The following is an 18,270-nucleotide window of genomic DNA, read 5'->3' as shown; positions in this document are numbered from 1 at the left end:
GTCAGGTTTTTCCAGATTTGTTTCTGCTGTTATCATTTATGTATACTCAATAGAAACAGCATTTTTAAATGGAATAGGAACTTGCCTGCAAAAAATCATAGCCAGCATCTACCCTGAATATTAACCAACAGCCAGGCCCAGCCAGTAGAACCAGTGATCTGACATCTCCCAGTTACAGCACTGCAATTGCCCCTTGGTGCAAACTTGATGTAGAAACCCAAAAAGGATGAAAAGATAAAGGAACAACAAAGTGAATAGGAAGGTCGTAAACATCCTAGGTGGGGAGGAGCATTGCAAGAGAGCTTTGTGGAAGGCAGGGGCAAGATAGAGGTTCCCCAGTCCAGCAGAAAAGACAGAATAGTTGTCAAAGCATGGGGAAGAAAACTGGGAAGGTCAATCACATGAGATCCAGACAAGGCAAAGCCTTGTAACATCTTTATATTGTGTGAGGAGTCACATAGCAAGTTGGGGCCAAACTGTGCCTGGAATTTCAATGTTCCTTGGCTCTTGCTTTTACACCCACTGCAGAGCTAAGCCCTGAGTCAATCTGTCTTGCAACCAACTCTCCTTGTACCACTGCACAGTACATTGCCTTTTATTAGATTGTGTTTCCTGGCGAGCACATCTGAAATATCCACAAACGAAAACTGAAGTCACTAATCCACAGTAACAGGATCCACATTTCCCACATAACCTCATTCAGTTCCTGATACTGCCTAGATATGTGGTTTCTTCTACAATGAGAGTGAGTGCCTTCCCAAGTTTAACTAATTCATGCTCAAGAGCCTCTTGTTCAGTGTTCAGCTGAGCAGCCTTCTGAAAGGGTCACACACAGACACCTTCTCTCCCATCTCTGATTTCAGCAAGAAATTTTGTGCCCAGATATCTAATCTGAGATTTTTTCATGCTGTTTTTCCTATCCAGTGGTTTTAAAGGAACAGGGCAGGAACATTCTCCCCCACCCCCCAATTTTAATTCAAGATAACTGAAATGCTTTCTTTAGGCACTTTCGCTAGGCAATGATTCACTTTCAAACTGAAATATTTTATTTCATCAATGCAAACTTGCTGCTGTGCATTTTATTAAAGTTAATTATTATGACTTTTTAAAAATACAGTATTAAATAGAATAGTCTAATACTAGAAATTTCAGAATTAATTTATTAAAGACATTATGGCACATTATAGCAATAAAACTAATGAGGCTATTCACACTTTTATGTAGTGAAATTAAGAAGCCAGCCTAGGAAATAATTTTAGCTAGCTCAAATCATGAATAAGTATGCAGTAAATACTAAATAACACCAAAAAATCTATACAGTGTTTAGAAAAACAGAAAATAATGTATTATGTAAATACATTTCTGATCATGAAATTAGGGAAAGCAGCATTCATATTAAAAAAAAAAAAGAAAAAAAGAAAAATAAATAAAGATAAAATAAAGATAAATAAACATTGTATGAAACATAAGCAAAGGATTACGGTGGATGAGTAACCTCAGCTGTGGTATTGTGTGTTCTGTTCCTGGATCCCTGACAGGAAGTTTCTGTTGTTTGTGATCTCTGCTCTCCCTCCTCTTTCTGCCTTATATGGGCACCCCATGTTATCTTCCTTCCTCACCTGTGCTATCTCTTTTTCCCACACAGCACTCTGTGAATCTCCTCCACTACAATTGTCTATTGCCCCCTTCTCTTTCTGATCTGACTCTCCCAGCAACCCACCTAACTGCAGCACCCTGTGTTCTCCCCCACCTTTTATTTCCTGAGAAATTCCTACCCCCTTTCTAGGACAGTCCTGTTTTGAAGCTGCCTGAGCACTGCAATTTCTCACATCAGTCTGACTTTGCACTCACAGTTTGCTCTGTGGGCCCACCAACAAAGACTGGGGTCTTCCATGTCTGGTTTCTACCTGAGCTGTGTCCATCCATCTCTTCTCCTCACTTTTCCTCACCATTATCTTTTGTTTCCTGCAGTCATCTTTAGTGACAGGTACTCTGCAAGGAGCCACTTTCTTTTGTTTTTGTTCTTTATTCAGTCCTCATTGCCTTTCATCATGGAGTCAGTTTGGTGCTGTTATTGACCTGTTGAAGCCTTGACCTCTTTCACACACCTATTAATCAAGCTGCAAAAGGAACTGTCAAGAATCAAGGAAAGTATGAAGTCCAGTCTCCCTCAGATCTAGGACATGTTTTGCCATGTGGACTCACAACATGGCTTTGTTGTGGATGGATGGATGGATGGATGGATGGATGGATGGATGGATGGATGGATGGATGGATGGATGGATGAGTGAGTGAGTTACCTGTGGTGGTAGAAATCTACAGTTTAAATGAATACATAAATAAATACAACTCCCTTGTACAGAATGCCACTTCTGTCTCTCAACTGCAGCAATTGTTGCATCACCCTATGACGGTTCAATGCTGTTCTGCATAGGAACACAGACAGATTCTGTGAAAATGAGTACAAAACATCACTGGAGAAGCAACTCATCATTCAATGTAACTTACATTCCTGCATTCCCAAATCTCAATGTGGCGGATATCCTGCAAGTGCAATACCATTGGCAAAAGACAATTGATTTAATTGATTCTTATTGGCAGAATCCCCATCCACAGATTGAAATTCCTGCATGAATGGTAAAACAGATCCCTTGTCAAAGGACAGAGAGATTGATTTAGCAATTGGGAACTGAGAAAGAGAGGAAGAAACTTCCTCTTGAGGGAAGAAAACTGGGAAACACATCTAAAACCGCATTAGAAAACTGTTCTCCACAGGTACCAAAGCAAAAATCAGCCAGATGTCCCACCTGCCTCCTTCCTCTGACCTCTCCCCCATCAAGGACCAAGAGGCAGGCATCCTTACAGCAATTAGACTTAAGCAAACAAAACAAATTGGAGAGGTCATGAGTGTGTTACCCAAGTGTAAGAACAGGCCTCTTGCATCAGCATTTAGTGAGCCAGCAAGTAAGAATGATGGATGGAGAGTCTAGGGGAAGGGAGATAAGAAAGTGTCCTCGCTGTTGAAGCCCCCATTGAGTTTGATTGCAATATGTGAGCGAGAGACTTGCAAGGAATATGGAGCTGATAATCAAAAACATGGCAGGGAAACAGATGTTGCCTGCTTTGGAGACTCTCCTTGCACATTCAACACAATGGAAAGGGCTCAGATAATAAAACAGAGAGGATCCCAGCAAGAAATACAGCGTGCTGACACTTTTATGACCTGAGATGCTTACAAAATACAGAAATGGCGTTTTGTTTGCTTTCCATGCGCAGCTTGATATCACATGCTCAGCTCTCTCTGCTGCCACTCGGAGTCAGGAAGGACAATATATTTTCCTTTCCAGATAAACCTAGTGATTCTAGTCAGGTGCAGAAAGCAAATAAATTACATAAGAAGACTTTCTATATCTATTAATCAAGAGGCTTGTCATTTTCCAGGCCTTGATCCACATGAAAGAAAGTGAGGAGGGGGAGGAGGACTAGGAATAAAGGAGGATGTGGAAGGGAGTAGAAAGAAGATTCTTGCTGAAGCTGCTTGAGAGGTTTCTCATAGCACGAAGGATCACAGCTTAGACAACCATAGTGAAAAAGAACTCCCTACCCTCTCCTTTTGAAGTTTTTCCTCTGCTAGCCAAGGAGATGTGGTCCAAAAGGAGAAATGTATGAACCAGGAATATTCCATCATGCTTTTGTGGAAGTTATTTCCACATTTCCTTCCTCTTTTGAACGCAGAGAGGAAAAAACCCCTGCTATTGAAAAAAGGAGCCACATTCAACACATACTCAGAGGCTCCTTTCCAGCATATCAGCAAGTATTTGTGTACTGTAGCAATAGGGCTGGCTACTTAGACAAAGGAGAAGATAATTTTCAGTGCAGAGCACAATAATTCTAATACCAAGTAGAGGGATATGATGGACTCAGTAGTTTGCATGAGAACATTGGCTCTATTTCCCTCTCGGAAACTGCCCTCACGTGACATTAAAACAAGGCTTAGAAGAATCTTACTAAGATAGTTATGTTTGCTTTCTTCTTTGGATCATCCTGAATGCTAGTCCATGAAGATTTATAGCATTTTTGAGATCTTCCAAGAAAAAACAAGCTAGAAAAGCATAAAATTACTGTATGGAGGGACTGAATTATTGCTGCAGACCAAACATGAATCAGAATAACATCCCACATGGAAAACTGTCAGGAAAGTTCTTGAACCAGAAACCTGATTCATGGCCAAAGAGTAAATCTGGTTCTGTCTGAATCAGCTGCCTGAGAAAAATCTGTCTACACACTGCTAGCTAATCATGTAGTGACAATATGGGTGAAGCAATTTTTAGCTCTGAGGCTTCTTGCTAAGGCTAACCCCAGTTTAGGGAAGCTGGTCTCTCTAGGCTCCCTCTACCATCTTTGACAAGAGGATAGCTTTTCCCAGAGCAACCTTGGAGGACTGGAGATTATTCACATCTGCATTGCTTCCTGGAGCTGCCTACACAGCTGTGTGTCTCCCATCTTCTAATTTCTGCACAGAAATGGGCAGCTGAACAGTTTATACCCACAGCTGAAGTCTTGTGATTGGAGCAATGGTTCAAGTTCTGGTGTCCACACTCACGACAGAATGGTCAAAATCTAAATGGCTTTTAAAAAAAAATTTCAGAAAATGATTTAATTACTAATTTGAGGTCAGTAATATCTACTGCACAGTGAGAAAGGAGGAAATGCAAACCTACCTTATCCAATAGATATTTTGAGATGAGATACGATCCTTAACTACAAATATGTATGTGGGGAAGAGGTATCTGATAAGAAAGAGCTCGTTAGTTTAGCAGGAAAAGACCATGAGAGTTACAAATTTGGATTGGAAAGGATTTCTAATTAAACAATGAAATCATCTACTGGGAGACATGAGGGATTTTCCATTACAAAAATATCTTTTATCAAAACTGAAAAGATTTGCAAAGAATATACTATAACTCAACCACGGGCTACTAAAGTCACTGAAAAAAAATTCTAAACCCTTTAGGTTTACAGCTTTAATCTTAAATCCTGTAGAGGCCTACAGTTTTTTGTAACTTTGCCAATAACCTCTTAGCTTGTTGGCAGTCTCTGTGCTAGGTAATACTCAAGATCATCTAAAGATGTTGCTGTAATTTTTACTCCTACTTTAATATATGTTGTCAGATAGACAATGGAAACACTGAAAATACTGGCTAACAAACATTTCTTCTGCATATCCCTTCTGAAAGTGAATCCAGAAAAAAGCCATCAAGTCTTTCATAATTATTGGCAGCACAGTAAAGTTTCTTAACTGGATGCCTGCACTCCTCAGATGGGGAATTTGTCTCTAGATTTACATTGTGACTTGCCTTCTATGGGTCCTGATAGGTTTAACAGAATACCAACCACAAAACTTTCTCCTCATATGAGTTTCTTGTAGATGTATTTGTTTGCTTACTTTTAATTAAGAAATGGTGTAGTCATTTCCATTGCATTTCCTGTTCAGGAGACATCCAATTGTTTAATTAATAAGCCTCTCATGTAACATTTTCTTCTGCCTTAGGAAGGTTTTCCTGAAGTACTCACTTTAACATAATACCTGTCCTTCCCACAGCATTCTGGTCATGTTCTTGAGTTCCCTGCATGCAGCATTCCCATTCTTTGTTCAGGCAATTACTGGTAGGTCTTGAAGTGCCAAATGTCATTCAAGGTGACATTCAAGTAGTATATTCACTGTGGGTCTCAGGAAGGCTTTCCGTACATATATATGCATTTTTCTAGTAATCTCAGCTTGTCAAATTCAATTTTGCTACCATTTTCTGTGTAGCTCCATGGTATTCTAATTGTTTTTCAATTAACTAACAAGTTCTGGTATGGAAAGATACATAGTTTGTAGCATAAAATATTCACTTTGGAAAAATGTGTGTAGAATTTAGAGACAAGATATTTGACAGGGTGACATCACAATGTGAATGTGCTATGACAGTGAGAATCAGATTTCAGGGCTAACCATATATACCCTGAATATTCCTTTTGGTTTGGTCTGTGGTTATCTCTGTTTTGCTCTTTTGATTTTCAGTGGTTTGCAACAGAAAATGGCATTGAGGGTATTAGAGATGATTACATTCTGCTGTGTTCCCATTTTGTCTTCTGGTTGTCCATAATGGAGCCATCATGCATCTGCAGCGTGTGAGTGATGGGCTAGGAGATACCCATGCAGAGGTGTATTTACAATGGCTTGAAATCCTGCCACAAAATAATGTCCAGATGGGAGGTCTGTGAGAACCTGTAGGGAATTGTCAGGCATCAGGGCTGTGGGTGCTGTCTCCATTTTCTCAAGCTCCAAAACCAGTGCAACCATCTGACACAAGCCAGTTATATCACAGAATATAAATTTCATTTCTCCACATTGCAGCAAATGCATATCCACCACACTGGACACAGCTGTTTATAACCATGCTTTCTTTAATTTTTTTTGTTTTATACAGTAGGCACTCTATGCTGCCTAGGCATACCCCACCAAAATAATAAAAAACCCCAAGATTTTGCTCCATGTTTTATCCTCATTCTCTCTTCTTCTTCCACTTCATAACTCAAGGATATTTACTCATTCTGTGTGAACAGTTTTCCCAACAAATGAGACTAGTTTGATTCCTTGTCATCCTTTTCTCTTGCAAGTTTTACTAGAATGTAAAGACAAAACAAATTGTCTTAAACATTTCTCTCCACACCAGTCCTGATACTTAACCTTTCCATGTGCTCAAAGGCTTGATTGCAAGTCGCCAACTACTGGAAATTCCACCATGTGCCTAAATAAGTTGCTTCAGTAGTTAACTGACTCCACAGCCATGCACATGCTTCATAGCCAATCTCAATTAGACCAGATTTGGCTTTCAAATAGAAGGCCTCTATCAAACTATCATACAACTATCAAACTATCATACAACACACATTCCTTAAAATACATGCCCTATTGATTTTTAAAATCTAAATGGTATTACTGTGGCTCAATTTGAGATAATCACTTGGAAGGTTTAGCACCTCTGCTGTATAAATGGCAATTGATGCCTTAATACAAAATGCTAACAGAAATTTTTATGGAACACTCTTATTTCTAGAGGAAAGCTTCATAAATTTGGAATGTGATTGGACCAGTGCACCTCTGGCTGGCAGAGGTGGGCCTGTTCCATAGATGGCTGGCAATATAGTTGCTGATTCTGAAATTATCATGGCTGGATTCAGCATTAAGGAATCTTGAACTTTTTTTGGTTTTTCTTTTTTGGTGACACCTTTCCCAGCAGGATTGCAGAGGTCTGTTGTAAATGGACTCACCAGTTCACATTATCCATAAATCAATGAAATCCATAAAAGCACCAGATTCCCACACATAGCATGCAATTTATGCATCCAACATAGAGAATTTATATGCCTCCACACTTCTCATATAATGTGCGTTCTCAGATCAACATATTTCTCCTCTCAAGGCAACTAGTGATATCTGTGCCCAGGCCCTCTGCTGGACAACCACGTGGGATGTGAGTAGATCTTTTTGAGGTACCATTCTGATCATGGAGCATGATCTAACACATTTCAAAAGTGCTTAATTCCTGTTTGCTTCTAAGGTTAAAAACAGGTTCTGGCTGGTGTTCAAGATACCTCTTAGAAAGACAATTCAATGTTTTAGAATGAGACTGCATCTTGATAGAGATATTTCAGCTGAACTACTATTCACCACAGAATTGTAGGAAAATAGGTTTGAAAAGGAACTCAACGATTTCCACCATATTTCATACAAACTTCAGTGACATGGTCTTCTCTGAAGCAAAACATCATCCTAATTAATTTGTATAAGTGGAAATTAAGTGTAATGCAATTCTTGGAAGTATGTTGATAGGTTAAAGATAACTAGTGAAAGATAAAAGCAAAAGGAAATCGAGTGGCTGGACACTGAAGGAAGATCATGTCAGAGTATAAATTAGATTATATTATATTGGATTCTTGTCCATGAAAATAGCCATTGAAGACACATACCAAAGCAACACTTCACCAGTTGAAACTTTCAAATAAAAAATGGAATTTATTTCTTACAGCTAATTTAGGGAGAAAGCAGAAGATACCATTCCATTGATGGAAACACCAAGTGCAATTCCTTGGCCTACCTTATGGAAAAGCCTACACTACAAATATTGTAGCTGTTACTCTGGGCTTTAAGATCTCTAAGAATATCACCAGTGTCCTGTGTTTTTAGGGGTTTTGTTTTTATTTTACTTCTGTTTTTAATAGGATGATTTTCAGCTTTTAACCTCATACAGCATCTTTATGTCTAAAAGTGTCTTTCTTTTTGTGTTGACCAGCTTCCTTCCTTGTGTGTACAGTACATCATCAATGGAAAATTTTACTCCTTTTTAAAAATACTGAACCAGGCAAAGAGCAAAATATATTTCTTTCTGGTTTACTGAGATGATGACATTTTCCTCTCACATAGCTTTCCCAGTAAGTGATGTTACCATATCCTCCTTTGACAGAAAAGGGAAAACAAACTTTCAGACAACCTGCTTCTCACCAGCTGGCATTTCCCCACTGAAAACTGGCCTGGGGAGCTCACTGTGACTTTCTTGAGCTGCAGAAGGACTGGTGGATGTGGGAGAGCTGAGTGAATGAGGGTGTGCATGGCAGATTCAGAAAACATGGATCACAATTGTGTATGTGGGGGGGGGGGGGGGGGGGGGGGACAGGGACAATGTCTCTATTAATGCCTGAGTGGGTGAGACATTAAACAAACTAAAGGTCACTGCTTGGGACACAGCCTGCAGCACCAGTGAAATTAACATGTGGGTGCTGTAACTGGCAATCAAGAACCATGTCTTCACAGAAAGACCTGCAATTTTTAGACTGTATAAATTTTAGAATGCAGAGACATTGACATGATTTACATCTCTGATCAAGGTCGCAATGAATGACTACTCACTCTCTAAGGAGCTTTCACAAAAATAAAAATATCCTTTCTTCCCATCCACCTTTTCCCTAATAATTTCTCCACATAAGTTTCAAATAGTAAGCATGTGAGAGAAACAGCTTTTCTGACCGGGTGAGAAATGTGACATCCAAATTTTGTTCTGTTTCTCTCAGAGCTTAGCTAAACAGTCTGCAATTACCCCAACTAACACCTCTGGGAAGCCAGAGCTAAGGTTGCATATGTTGCCTGTAATTTAGGAACTTGATAAAAATATGGATAATGTTGCTTAAATAAAATTAATCTGGATTGTAAAAAATGGGAGGTAAGATTATAGATAAGAATATGATGGAAAGGACAGAATTGCAGAACCAGCAGGGAATGTAGAGTTCTCTGGAGTACACCTTTGAATATTGTGTATCTACCCAGGAGATCACAGCACCTGTTAAATTTAATACCTATTAAATATTGTCATATCTTATATATCTGAGCAAATGTAGCATACCTTCATATTTTGCTGACTCTTTACAATTCCCAGATTTCAGTTTATGTTACAGAAAGTATGTATTCAATTCCCAATGAAAAGCTGTTTTAAAGGGCACTACTGGGAATTGTAAGGAGATTAAATTGTTTTAATATTTTCATACATTGTAAGGGGGAATTTGAATAGGAATCTGGGAATCTTCGTTCCTTTTATGAGCTGTAAAAGTCGAGATTTTACCATAGATACAAGAATTGAAAGAGAGTTTCTGGTTGTGTAGATGTCCACGTGTCCTAAGTGGCAGCCTGAGATGTTTTTAAATCACATTCAATGCACATTGATGGCTCATCTTGTCAATGTACACAGGGATTGGAGATCTGTGTGGGTTGTTTTCATTACTGCAAATGGAAGATTTGCAACAAGAGGAAAACAAGCTACAGATTGTTGAGACCTTGAACTTGCAGAGGTTTTAGATTTGTACGTTACCTCACTGAATTTCCATTAAGCCTACTTATTTTAAACTAGTCTTTCACCATTATTTTTCATTCTTCAGACATGAATGGTATTTTCTTAATTTTAATTTAATTTAGACTGTTGGAGTGCTCATTTTTCTGTGGAAGAAATGCCACTTCTTTCTAGAATAAGATTAACCTTATGCAAAAGGCCAGTGCAAGATCTGATTTATATATCAGGGTAGGACATGAAATCTGTGTTGGCAGCTATGATCATGTTCTGCCCTGACAGTCACACTCTTCTCCTGGCAGCACTGCACCACACTGCCCATCATTGTCAACTTGTGCGTAATAAAAAATTCAGGTGAACCTTGCTTCCAGCTCTACTCCTCTCAAAGCTCTGACCCTCATGGCAGACCACACCCTTGCCATTCCTGAGTTATCCCAGGGGCTCCTGCAAGAGAGGAGGAGGGAAAAGGGAGAAAGAAAAGATGGAGAGTTCCCCCTCCACTGTTCTCGCTCCCAAGATAAAACAATGTACATTTTATTGTATTTTTGGGTTTGTTTTTTATTTAACATTCTATGCAACATTTCCTCTATCTCTGATAGGAACTGATCCTGGCAAGAATTAAAACCATACCAATAGCTTGCTGCTTGCACAGGGAGAGAGCACCTGAGATCCTCAACTACAGCAGACAAAATCCTCTGAATCTTTGGGTTGATGGCACTATCATGGAGGAAATACAGAGCTCTCAGTCACCTTCTCTGTGTTTAAAACTGCTTGGGTAAGTTCCCCCATACCCACTGAGAATTCACCTTATGCTGTATCCAAAAAGAGAAGCTACAAAAAAATTTAAATATGTCATAGCTGGCTGGGGTGGGCTTCTTCAGGATCATAAAAATCAGCAAGCAAAGTTCCTAAAGGCATCCATAGGTTTATTTCAACTTCAGACTTTAACCAAACTAGTCATAGGCAACAGTCAGTGATGAGATCACCAGAAAAAAAGATTGTAAAATGGAGCCACAAAATACATTGATGCAAATAATTAATTTATTTGCCCAGAAAAGTATTTGGCGTTAACCAATACTATTCATAAATCCACACTCAGTTTAGCAACTCTGCAGAAATTTTGCAAGGGGGAGTGAGAGGGGGATAGAAAAAAATAATTTTTATATTTTTATGATAAACATTTTTATTTTTCCACAAAATACTTTTGTTTTGAAATTTGCCTGCAGGTAATAGTCTTAAGACTAAAAATCAATTCACAAAATTTAAATTATCACTCTGCTATAGTATTGAAGAAAAAAAATAGGCATCTTGAAAAAATGTTTTCTTTTTCTTGGAGAAAAAAATAAATTTGTATTAGTAAAAATATAAATTATTTCAGTGCTATTGACTCAGAATTCAAGCTGAAAAACCACCTATTGATAAATCATTCAAAGACCAGCATTCAGTAACCTTTAAAAAGGCTGACATTGAACACCCATGGGCTTGGCTCAGTTTGGGCCCAGGTCTTTTCCTAACCTGGAATTGACAAGTGATAGGTAATTACATGGAAAGCTGTCCCTTGGTACACACCACAGCTCAGTCAGGGAAGGGGGAAAGACAACCAAGCAAAAAGAGCTGTCCCTTTGATTGATTTTACTCTCTGGGCCCCAACCTGAAAACCTAGACTGTGGGGAGAAAACCCATGATTTTGGCAGATCAGGAATTTTCCAGCCCATGTGCTTTTGAGTCATGACATGCCAAAAATATTATGTTTGAAAAAAAAAAAAAAATCCATTTAAAAGAATGCTTCAGTTTGTGTACAAGTCCAAAAACACCTCATCCAATTTGTCTCAAATTTTCCAGAAAACTTCTGCTCTGACATGAGATCATATACATGAAACACAAGACAGACTGGTTTGTAGTTTTGGCAAAGCTGGGGAGGAAGACAAATTGGATTGTACTTTTAAAGGGAGAATTAGGGTCTCATCTTTGAATTATCACTTATTTAGGCAAGTCCTGCCTCTCATGACACTTTAATCATTAGAAATTATTAAAAGAGTAGTAAATATGTTACTGGGGACTACTTTGCACTGGCAAAGAGATCATAAAACAAGTAGTAGGAGGATGAGATATAAGGAAAATAGGGATGTGCGGGGAGACCGCAGAGAGTAAAGAGGAAGTAGTTACAAAAACTTGTGTGCATGCTGTGTGCAGGGAAGAGCTGACAGGGATCCCAGGGGACTTTGTGGTGTAGTAGGACTTTAAGGACCATAGGGTCTGAAAAGGTCAGAAAAGAAAGAACAAAGAGATATTGCGAGGCTAGGGAGGTGAAGACCCTCCTGAGGAAAGAGAAAGAAATAAAAAGTAATTTTCTCAGAGAGGATTTAATGACTAGAGACATCACAAAACAGAGGAAAGGGAAAGACAGTTTATGCCATTGCAAGAATCATACATCCATAAATATTTAAAAGTGAATGGGCTAATCACTTTTGAGGGCTTGGGATGCCCATCTTCCCAGGATTTTACTGCAGGTACACCACCACCCACCTGACTGCCAGCTCGGTCTGCAGGGAAACTCCCCTGAGTGCACCCAGGCAAGCATTGCCAAAGGGAAAAGTCAACTTCTAATTAGTCAAAAATTTAATTAGTAAACTATGGTCTCAAAATACCGTAGGAGCAGCTTATAGTGTTTGGAACTATAAAGGACCATACAAAACAGGGTAAGATCATCCACTTATGCTTTCAGCATGCTGAAGGTCACCACCTTAAAGAAATTAAACACTTCAAAATAAAATGCAAAATGATAAAATACAATAACTGGTAATATGCAAAGAAATAATTCTGTGCTAGAAACCCACCAACTCTTGTCTTAAACTCCTTTGAGTGCCTTGGGACTATGGCTTTTATAACTTTTTGTCATGATTTCATTTTTCCTTTGCAAAGAAGAAAATCTCTGTTACTCTTGGAAAGACATGGGAGGGAACCAGAGGTGTCATGCAGCTCCCTGCCAGAAACACACATGCAGGCAGCCTACTTTGGCAGGAGGAGGACGACTGGCTCTGCCTGTCTAGCCACATATGTTTCCTGGTCTTTATTCTCCCCAGCGTTACCACATGTCACAAAGTATGTTACAGAGCCTTAAGAGGAATTGCAGGCTTCCCACCCAAACAAAAACACAGAAAACCAAGCCTGCAATTAAGTATCCATAGCAAATTATGAGGCCTGAGGATGGGTTGCTGCTCCTTGGTTGACAAAATTCATTAAGACTTTTGCACTTTTTTTAGGGATGAGTGGGATTAGGGAGGAGGTTTGGTTTATTTTTTCCCTAATCACTCTGCCTTTTGAGGGGAGAGCCAGGAGTACGGGCATTTGGGTGATGTCATCTGGCAGACAACAGCCATATGGAGAGCATGAAATGGAAGTTTTCTACCCAGCTCCTGGCAAACCTGTGGCAGATGCTGCAGGACTGCCTGAAGCAGTCCACTGAGACACAGTGGGATGATCTCCATCCTTTCAGATGTGTAAAGGGACCTCTGGCACAGCCCATGTGATTGATGTGTGGGCAGATATCTTGTCCCATGAACTCTCTCTCAGCCTTTGCTTCCAAGGACTGGTGTCCGGAAGGGGCTACACTGGCTGAAAGGAAGCATAAAGCAGAATCATATTGAACATCCCCAGTCACCAAAGCAGGCAATCACATTATGTAATCCTTTAAAAATATCTACCAGCTCCATCTTAGAGTTTGTTCAGCTTCCAGTTTCCATAATTTGTACTGATGCTTTTCCTCACTGTTCCAATATACCACACGTTTGCTCAGAGACATTTGTTCTTGTGCCAGGATGGTAACTCTTCTTATATGGCTCTTCTGTACCCTGACTGCTCAGTCCTGGATTATGCAGAGAGAATATCAGTGTTTTCTTCCTGGTCTTCTGAAAACTCAGTTTAAAAAGACATATTATCTTGATGTTCACACATAAGACAGGCTTTACTCGCAGCCATGCCAGCAAAGCGTCCTCTGCAATTTTACTTCCAGTTCAGGCTTTGCCAGGCATGAACTGTGTTCTTACTGAATTCCTGTATCATGATATTAAAAGTCCACATCTGGTAGAAATGCTTCAGTACACTGTAGGATGACATGTTTTCTCCACGTTTATATCCCACTGGCAACTCACAGCCATCCTGCAATCAAGTTAACCCTCAGTTTTTATCCTGCTCTGAAACAACCTTGCCCTCTCCTTCCCATGCACCAATATTTACAGCCATCTGCTTTTTCCTGTGTAAAACATGACTTTGTGTTCATGATGTTGCCAGGTCTGTGCCATCAACAAAGCCATCATTGCTTTCTTATGCTTTTTACATTACTGAAACCATTAGATGAGATTCATCCCTTCTCCATATGCACCTTCCAGTCTTCTCCTTCCCTGAGAAAATTTGTCTGGGGAGTCACTAGATTTTGAGCACATCATGGAAAGATGTTGTCCAGCCAGGGAACTTAACCTCTAAGAGAGAAAAGGATCTTGAACTACATAGCTTGTAATGCAGTACACAAGCTTATTTTAATAATGAAACATGTTTAAAAAAACAAAACAAAACAAAAAAACAAAAAAAACCAACCAAAAAAACAACAAAACAGCAGAACAAGAAAACATATTGAAGTGCGTTCTAGAAATCAAGATGTCAAAAAAATTATCTTCCTGGATAAAGCTTTTCAGAATTTCCATTCTGCAGGAAAGTGGATGATCTGAGCATTTGATATGCAAATAGAAAGGCTATATTTAGGAAAAAAAAGTTCCTTAAATATATATTTCCATTCTTTACTAAAGTTCAAAGTTGTGGTGAATCATCCACAGTAGATTTAAAAAGATTCACCTAGAAGACAAATGGAAATATATTTATGCACTGAATGATAAACATGACAGTGTGCATAGCAATAATTTCATAAACAAATGGGAAAAGGTAAGCTGGATTGCAAGGTTGCCAATGAGCAAATGAAAAGAGCATTTGTGAAAAGAGCAAATGTCTGTACCTGCATTATCCCTCTTTCCTGCTCTGCTATGTAAAACTCAGGGAATGAAACTGGTTGTTCCCACACATCTTTTTAATGCAGCATTCCCCACTATCGTTAATCTGGTTACTTCACTGTGGGTGGGAATCAGACATGATTTCATCTTGGATTTAAAATAATACAATAAAAATAATTAGGTGAAATTATGGACATGAGGGGAAATTCTATTCAAAATCTTTTTCTGACCCAAACAAAATTATCAAACCTGTCTAATCTGACTTTGAAGAATCACCATGCCATGCAAAATACATCAAATAAGCTTCTGGGGGGGGGAAAAAACCACCAAATGTATTTCAAATGGGCCCATTGGCCTCTCTTATTTTAATTTCCCATGTTTAATGTGTTCTTTAGGAGACTTTGTCTGCAGGAAACAGCTGTTCAGATTATAGACATGATCTATGATGCAGAACAATATTTATAACCTGCATTTAAAGTTATGTAATACTGAGAACAGAAATGCAATTAAAGGGAAAGGAGAGGAGAGGAGAGGAGAGGAGAGGAGAGGAGAGGAGGAGAGGAGAGGAGAGGAGAGGAGAGGAGAGGAGAGGAGAGGAGAGGAGAGGAGAGGAGAGGAGAGGAGAGGAGAGGAGAGGAGAGGAGAGGAGAGGAGAGGAGAGGAGAGGAGAGGAGAGGAGAGGAGAGGAGAGGAGAGGAGAGGAGGAGAGGAGAGGAGAGGAGAGGAGAGGAGAGGAGAGGAGAGGAGAGAGAGGAGAGGAGAGGAGAGGAGAGGAGAGGAGAGGAGAGGAGAGGAGAGGAGAGGAGAGGAGAGGAGAGGGAGAGGAGAGGAGAGGAGAGGAGAGAGAGGAGAGGAGAGGAGAGGAGAGGAGAGGAGAGGAGGAGAGGAGAGGAGGAGAGGAGAGGAGAGAGGAGAGGAGGGAGGAGAGGAGAGGAGAGGAGGAGGAGAGGAGAGGAGAGGAGAGGAGAGGAGAGTTCTGCCATCTGCAGAGTGTGCTATCTCATCTTTAAACAATGCAACATGATGGAAACTAATAAATGTTTCTGCAGAGGTGACATTACTCCTCTGATGTATTGATATGGGAGGGGTTGATCTCAAAGATGCATGTTTTCAAGATCAATTTTTTAAATTCATTTGGGGAAAACAATGACATTTTCATTTTCTTTGCAAGAAAAATATGTACTATCTTCCCCACATGTTCTCAGAAGAGTGCAGACCAAAAAAAAAAAAAAAAAAAAGACAGGCATTTGGAAGTTATTTTCTAGTTTATACTAAATTATTTCATGTGATTCAAAAATAAAAAGCCATGTTTATATGCATGGATATATTTGAGAGTGAGACAGATACGTTCTCAGAAATGGGAACCCAAGATGACAGTTATATCAAAGTAGTGTTTAATATTTTTATTTAACTTTCTTGAGAGATATTGTTTTTATTTATTTGATTTTCATATAACAGCTGAAATATTTTTCTCTCACTAGTTCTTGTCTGCCACATTGTACACCATGCAATTGTTCTTTTTTGAATGATTAAGGACTACAAATATAATAAATTCATCTGTGGAAAATATCCAGGGGATATTAGACATCAGAATCATAATTAATAACAGTTCTATTGACCAATGTTGGGTTTCACTTTTGCTGGGTCACTCAGGCCCCTCTGCCTCTCTAGTGTGGAGTCCTAGATAACTTCTTTAAACTCTGGCACAATCATGCACCAAGAAAAGGCTGGTGGTAAGACAGATGCTGTTAAAGACAAAAATTTGAAAATTAGGAAGAAGAGAGGCCTCAAGCAAACTACATAAACCAGTACTTCTGCATTGCAAGTCTAATTTTCTGTGCACATGTTGATTTTTAACTGAAAGAATCCAAGTTCCTTGGGAAAGTGCCCAAGTCAAATAAAATTCAACACTCGGTCAGCTCTAGTATACAACCAAAATGAGAGGGTGAGAAAAAAGAAAATACATCCAACTATAGCAATTTGAAAGTGGTTTATGCTCATTATTATCTAATTTTCTTGATTTTGCAGGGAGGGGCTTGATAAGTTTGGGGAATATGCATTTTTTCCTTCCCTGCGTTAAATGGCAGGGTGTATATGGGACATGGGCAGCAAAGCCTGAGGACACATGAAGGAAATATGGCACAGAAATGCAGTGAGGGAAAGGAACGGGATAAAGCATGTAGTGAAATTGAGAAGGCTGCTAGTTTCTAATGCCCAAGCAACCCAGAAACTAAACTCTGAGCATCCAGTCTGAAAACACCACCAGTGGTGATGAGAACAGCATGCAGGACAGAAATCAAACTTGTCTGTCTTTCTTCCTGTTCCTTTTATTTTCCAAGACATGGTAGCAACAGAGGAGGGTATTCATCACGCTTGGAGTCCTGACCTAGACCATTCCTACACACTGATTTTAATGGCAAAATGTAGCAGAAATTTTATTCTGCTGAGTCTCTGTAAACACATTCACAAATGCAGTTTCCAGAGAAGGGGCTTCAGAGGTCACTATCTTCTGTATTAGATAAGAAGAATCTTGAAGGAACCTGGACTATTTTCCCAAGACCACACAGAAAGATAATTAAGATCTTGTATATTCAGGTCAAATTACATGGAGAGAGACTACTGTTGATCACAAATTCAGAGGTGAGAGATCAGCTTCTCACACGTTTTAAAATTTGTGTTAAGACATTCAAATATGACAATTTCATCTCTTCAAACCCAACCATGTGCACTCAGTTGAAGCTGTTCACCATGCTCAGGCATCACCAATGGCTACACCTGTATTTCCCCTTTACAGAATTATCAGAAGTGGACAGATTGCAATTTTTGCAATAATACCTTCAGGAATGTGAAGATTTCTGACAGAGAAGCTTGACAGGAGAATGTTAAACATTTAATTTTTAAAAGTCTATCACTTGAGAAGAAAGACAAACTGGAGAGGCTAGGCTAGGCAAGGCAAGGCAAAGCAAGGCACACATTTTTTAACAACTGACAAAAAGTTATAAATCCTGTAAATAGCTACAAAGAACTCAGAAATGGTCCTCTGAAATTTTTTGCTTAGATTTTAAGAAGAATAAGTGAACAACTTAAAGAAATGAGGATTATTTTGAGTAATCTTCAATTTTCAGTTAAAAACTCTTTTTTTTTTTTTTTAGTTTTATAAAATGAAGAATAGGATAAAAATGCTTTTAGCTTGTTCTACTTGCAATCAGATAAATGTCATAACTCTAGAACCAGCCACATGGGTGCATTTTACTAGGACTCTAGCAAAATATATGCTCTTCTTTGAAGTCACAGATATGAAAGGAAGAAAATGTCTTACATTGGACTTTTCTTTTCCTCCTTTTGCTCTTCAGGAAAAGTGAAGAATTCTGAAAAATTAACTGAAT

Source organism: Erithacus rubecula (genome assembly GCF_903797595.1).
Source record: "Erithacus rubecula genome assembly, chromosome: 1".
Lineage (NCBI taxonomy): Eukaryota > Metazoa > Chordata > Aves > Passeriformes > Muscicapidae > Erithacus > Erithacus rubecula.
The sequence above is the reverse complement of the archived record's forward strand: the minus strand, read 5'-3'. Positions refer to the sequence as shown.